The 6,000-nt window shown below is 51.1% G+C and overlaps 1 protein-coding gene across 5 annotated transcripts in view; it reads left to right on the top strand.

Annotated features, from left to right (window-relative positions):
• Positions 1-4,062: 4,062 nt before the first annotated feature.
• IL1RAP (interleukin 1 receptor accessory protein) overlaps positions 4,063-6,000 on the top strand; it is a 47,791-nt gene continuing 45,853 nt past the window's right edge. For 3 of the 5 annotated variants that reach the window (XM_074912045.1, XM_074912041.1, XM_074912044.1), the window contains exon 1: positions 4,067-4,171. The gene's annotated coding sequence lies outside the window, so the exon portion shown is untranslated. Of the gene's footprint in view, positions 4,172-4,419; positions 4,504-6,000 lie in introns of those variants that run through there. The other 2 variants (XM_074912042.1, XM_074912043.1) reach the window with 2 other exon arrangements.

The following is a 6,000-nucleotide window of genomic DNA, read 5'->3' as shown; positions in this document are numbered from 1 at the left end:
TTTACAGAGGTTCACACAACATGCCTCACTGGGAAGTGAGATGATTTGAGATCTAGTTTGGACATAGTCAGTATGGCAAAGAATACATGATCTGTGTTAGTCAAGCTCACCTGACACAGATACAATTGCAACTCCTCGTGAGCTTTGGTGAATGAGCAGTGCATATCTATGTGAAAGCCATGCATGCCCGCACAGCCAGCCACAGGCTCCTCACTGGAAAACGGTCTCAAAAGAAAATATTCAGCCCTTACCCCCATGTGTGGGTAACCTCGGCTTCTTGACAGAAGCAGATGGGAGGTTCATGTGCTGCTATGTCAGAAATGTCTGTCATTCTCCCATTTCTTCTGTGTCCTGTATATTAGGTTATCAGGGACGCTCTTCTCAATGCCATTTAAAACGTAGGTGTAAAACACAGAAGGCACATTCATTTATAACTACACAGACTATAATTATATGTAGTCTAGGGCTTGTTTCCTGAACTAGGAAGGAGGAAAAATGGGTTAGGTGGGTGTGAGTAAAGTAACAAGCAGGAACATGTCTTTTAGAGGTTATGAAACTACCTTGATCTCCCAGTATCAGAAATGCTGGCTAAGAACAAACAAATCAGAAAACTGTGTGCAGGCTGAGAGTTGGGACAAATACAAGAGAATTGGGAACTGACAGGGGAATAGTAACAAGTTTCTGATCCAGCCTGAGAACTTCTCATTGCAAGCAAAAATGGAGGAGAAATATGAGGTCACCACTACAGCTTATTTGCAGAAGGATAGACACAATTTTGGGGTTACCAGGTGAGATATTGCAGTGAGAAATGGGGACTTTAATGGCATTGTATGAAGCATCAGTGAGCCTCCTCCCATTTAATACTGTAACCACTTTGGTTATTCATATGCACTTCAAGATTAATTGAAACGAGAGCAGATGGAGGGAAAAGGTCTGAGGTGAATTGAGAGATATTTAGGAAAGAAGATTGAACAGTCCTGTGTAGCTCTGGTCAGGAAAGGAGGCAAGAACCATCTCTATAAAAATACCCAAGTACAGAGCGGTGAGAGAAACAGCTACTGAATGGAGAACCAACGCTGGTGCCAGAATATGTGGGAATAAAGTGGTGATGAAAATAACATGAAGGTTCCTGACCATCAGGGACATGGACGGTCTGGGAGAATCTCCCAGAAGGAGTAATGGGCAGAAAGCACAATCCTGTTTTAAGTTGGAGCATGGTCCTTTCATGAAAAGGATCAAAACTAACGTTGTGCTTGACATGGCAGAGAACTGGGCTCTATAATCCAGGCTCCTCCTGCACTTCTAGCTCTAAATTGCCTAACTGGAATAGAACAGCAGCAAACCAAGGCCTTTGGCCACTTGTTACTGGAAATCTGTGGAATATTTTCGCAGCAGTTGCAATGCCAGCAGCTCCAGTGTCCTGGCTAAACACCAACACGTTCCTCTGCTATTTAAGTCCCCCCTGTGGTTTTACTTAGTAATGCTACTCTTCACTCCCTGCCCAAAAATTGTGGCACGATGCCACTTTTTTCTGCTTTAAAAATGTTTTCTGTTTACTGAATTGCTCTTCAAACTGTAGTATAATTCACTCTAGGGTGTAACTGTGTTGCATTTTAACCTGCACAGAAATAGCATGTGCAAGTGTGGAGAGAGGATGGGAGAAAAAATAGCAATACGAAAATAATCCTTATGACAGCACTGAGCCCAAGTGAGCAATATTATCCTTATTTTACAGGAGGGAATTGCTGATTCTTTTCATCTATAAGCAAAAAGAGTTTGAAACCTTTCGTATGAAAACACAATATACAGGTGTAGTTTGGGACTTTCGCTATCAGCTGCAGCCATATAATTATCTCTGGAAACTTGGTCTTGAACCTTAAATCATAAGCTTTTCAGTGAAGTCTGAAGTTGAATTCTGGCTTTCCATCAAAATCAGAGAAAATTAATGACACTGGTCTAAAGACCCTAATTTGCACTGGCAAGCTAGGATTTTGGAACAGTATGAATTTCCCAGGGTACATGTGTCGATGACTGTTAACCTGCATTACCAGTATTGCAACAGTGTCTGGATCCTCCCAAAGAAGAATAATGACATGCCCTATCCCAGATCTGTATCTATGGATGGCAGATATTACATAGAACAAGGTATCATTATTGTTATTATTTAATTCTTGTCACAATCACTGGAGCAGCTGAGCTACTCCCACAGCTGCGTTAAATATCACGACTAAAATATGCAATCCTTTTGTTATTTCATCTTCTATGAGAAAAGTGGACTGTCGTGTTTCAACTGAAGATTTTAAGCACATATTTCTCTGTAAGTATGTTGGAAAATACAGCTCACAAAATGTGCCTTGTTATTCCAGTTTTGCCTATATTCAGTAATGCAGCTGAGTATACAGATAATTAAAGTAGCTCTAGACGAGACAACTTGGATCCTGGAGCTGTGCAGGTAGCATGGAGCAAAACACAGACTAATCTGCCCTTAGACGGGGGTAAATGAGTCTGCACAGAGCTCCACCTTAACAAGTTACTTTGATGGATTTGGGTTAGAGATGGCTTGAGTAGAGCTGACTCTAAGCACAAGCCAAGTAGGCAGATTTTCAAGGACATTCACCACCAGGACATGAAAGCTGCTGAGATAAGAAACTTTCTGCCTAATTTTGAGGAAGGCAAGGCAAGGCAAGGGAAGGCAAGGGAGAGCTATTCTTGCCAGAGCAGCAGGAGCCTCACTGGCCTCCCACCTCAGCTCCTTCACGCCCTGTGGCACAGCCAGGCCACAGCAGCTCTTCCTCGAGGTGGGAGGGAACTTCAGGCGTACCCAACTTGATGAGCTGGACTGGGCTGATGAGGGCAAGGACCCCCTTCACAGCATCAGCATGTGTGCAGTGGTGCCTCACATGGCCTGGCTGAGCAGATGGAGATGATGGTGGCTGAGAGGTTGTACCAGGCACCCTGGCTAGGCCCTACTCTCCAGGGCACGTTTGTTGCAGAGGAGCTTCATGGGATGGAGTGAAATTTTGTCTCCTAGGTATCCTGGAGCCACTGCCTGGGGATAACGACTGAAATATTGAACTAAGTCCAAGTGTTGCAGCCAATAACGCTAAGAAGTGCTGCAGCACTTTGAACTGACAGGATTTGCCTTAGCACTACAGGCTTTGTGTCCAGACATATCGCTTTGCTGTCAGGCTGCCAAGAGGTGACAAAAGCATGAATAAGGCCTGGTCACTCACTACCTGGACAGAAGAGCCTGAGAGGCCAACCTGAGAGCAGAGTGAGCTTTCCTCCCTGACCAGGGCAAGGGCACTCTTGCTCTAGGAGCTGCACTGATTATCACTGGTCATATTCTCTGGGAGAAGGTGCCAGCCTGAATTTCCGCAGATTCCTCTCCCACTCCTCAGCTATCATTCCCCTTGCAGTCTGTTTCAGGTGCCTGCTCCTCACCCATCAAAGCCTCAGCCCCATCTGTGCTGCAGCCGGGGTTGATGGAGCAAGGTGCCACTTCTCTTGGGACAAGGTGGCATCGCAGCACCCGGGGTGCTGTGCGGTGCCACGGCTGTCGCCGGCGGGTCCTTCCCTCCCAGCACACCATGGAGAGGGAAACTTTGCTTTCCCGGGGGACAAGCGACCTGCAGAGAGCGGAGGGGGCGGCTGCAGCCCTGGGGCAGCGCTCGCCAGCCCGCTTTACCCGAGCAGGCAGCCGGGCCGGCTCCACACGTCCCCCGGCCGCTGTGGGGACGGGGACTCACTTCAGGCAGCCGCCTGCCCGCCCCCCCCGCCGGCAGCTTCAGGCCGGCAGGACCGCTCGGGCCAGGAGAGGGAGCCGTGGCCGCGCAGGGCCGCGTAACCGCCTCCTCCCGGCACAGCCCCGCGAACTGCGAGCGGGGCAGGGCGGCCGCCGCCTGCCGCCTCCCGCACCCGCCTTGGCTCGCCCGGCGCCCCCGGCCCGCCCTCCCCGCCCCGGCCGCTGACAGGTCCCCGGAGTGACACCCCCCCAACCCCCCTCCCAACCCAGGCGCGGAGCTCGGGGCGGGGCGGAGCCAGGGAGCGCGGATCGGGGAGGAGGAGGAGGAGGAAGAAGAGGAGGAGGGAGAACAGGAGGAGGAGGAAGAGGAGGAGGAGGAGAGCGCAGCGCGCGGGACGTGGCTGCGCGCGTCCTCCGCGTTCCCAGGTGAGCCCCGGCGCGTGGGGGCGGGAGGGCACACGCGTGTTTCTGGGGGCGCGGGGCGGTGGGTGTCCGGCCCTGAACTTCCCCGCGCTCGGAGGGAAAGTTTCTGCCGGAGGAGGCGGTTTCCAGCCCCGGCGGTGCGCGGGGAGAGGCGGGCGGCGGCGCCGCGCAGCCGGCAGCAGCCCCCGCTCGTCGGCCGGCGGGGGAGGGAAAAAAAAAAAAAAAAAAAAAAAAAAAAAAGAAAGGAAAGAAAGAAGAAGAACCGCTCGGGAGAGCCCGAGCAGCCTCCGCGGCGGCAGCGCCCCGCGTCCCCCGGACGGAGACGCCTCTGCGCGGTGAGAGCGGACGTGCGCGGCCGCGGCCGGCCCCGGGGGTCGCGGGAGCGGGGGACGGGGGAGGCGAACGGGCGCTGTGGCCCCTGTGCTGCTGCTGGAGCCGGGGGACCCCCCGGCTGCCCCTCGGTGGGGGGCACGGCCGGTGTGAGGGCAGGGCAGGGCAGGGCCGGGCGGCAGCACCGCAGATGCGGGTCTCCGCCGCTTCTGCAGCCGCGCTGGCCCGGCCGCCGGTCCCCGGGGGCTGAAATTCCCTCCTTTGGGCCGGGGAAATCTGGATATTCCAAGCTAGAGCGCTGCATGCACCGACAAATGCAAGTTTAATTTTCATTTGCATTTCAAATGCGGGAGCTTCTGATACCTGTTCTCTTTTGCTGTCAATCAGATCTTTGAAATGGAGAGGGGGAGAGGAAAAGGTCAGACTTCAGCCGTAGCAGGAAAATAAAGTGGAAGTGGCATGTCCAAGAAAACAGCCTGAAAGCGATTAAATGCTGGCAGCAAGGTGCCTTTTGCTGTGTGTTTGTTGGGGACAGCTGCCCCCTTACGTGAAGCATTTTGGGCGATACCTGGATGGAAACTGGATGGAGGGAATGCTTTTCTGAAAAGGAAGCAGGGGAAGAGGCCGTCAGGGCTCCAGCGCTTCAGGTGGCCCTTGTCTGTGCCAGTGTCACTTCCCTTGTTACAGTGGCCGTGCTTGTTCCTCAGCCTGGGCTGGTTTCTCTGAGTGTGTCTGTGCAGAGCTTGGCACAACAGGATCCTGAGGAGGGATCCATCGCAGGGCCTTAGGATGTTACTGTAAACTGGGTTATAAATACACTCTCACACTCTCTTTCCATCCTAGCCTCTGTTTTGTGAATAGCTGATTATAATGCTTGGACAAAATTCTGTTTTTCTTTACAGATCTTTTCTTATAAAATGATGGCTTTTGTTCTATGCATTTAGTTTTGTTGTCCTAGAAAAGGCTTTTTAGTTATGGATTTGGAAGACTGCAGCAAGCTCCTTTCCATTTCTTTTTTTTTTTTTTTTTTTTTTTTAAATATTTGCTGTGTAATTAAAAAGTATTGTTTTCCTGACACATTTTTAACTGTGGTCCCTCTTGGGTAAGCAGAACTGTCATTGAACTTGCACTTCCACACACAGAAGTATTGTAGTGTATTATTTATTAACTGTGCTGTGGAGAGTCCATATCTCATAACTTAGAGGGCCATTTATAACAGGTTGCTTTTGGCAGCTGCAGAAGATTTACTTGCTGTTTTGTGTTCCTTGCAGGAAAAGCCTCTCCTGTTTGCATGGAGAGCATCACTTCAGCCCAAGGGCTTTCTGGTGGGAGGGCTTGGTGCTGAGAAGGGTCCTGCTTTCTGCCTCCATTGCCTGCTTGTGGTGAGCAGGGGAGGGCAAGCGGAGAGGATTAAGCTCTAACACCCAGATATTCTCCTTCCTTGGAAGGAGGTGTGGAGCTGTTGCTGGGTTCACCTCTCTAGGAGCAGTTAAGGATGCAGG

The sequence above is a fragment of the Athene noctua genome, chromosome 8 (assembly GCF_965140245.1).
Source record: "Athene noctua chromosome 8, bAthNoc1.hap1.1, whole genome shotgun sequence".
In the NCBI taxonomy this organism is placed as follows: Eukaryota; Metazoa; Chordata; class Aves; order Strigiformes; family Strigidae; genus Athene; species Athene noctua.
Note: the sequence above shows the minus strand (reverse complement) of the source record. Positions and strands in the feature narration are given on the sequence as shown.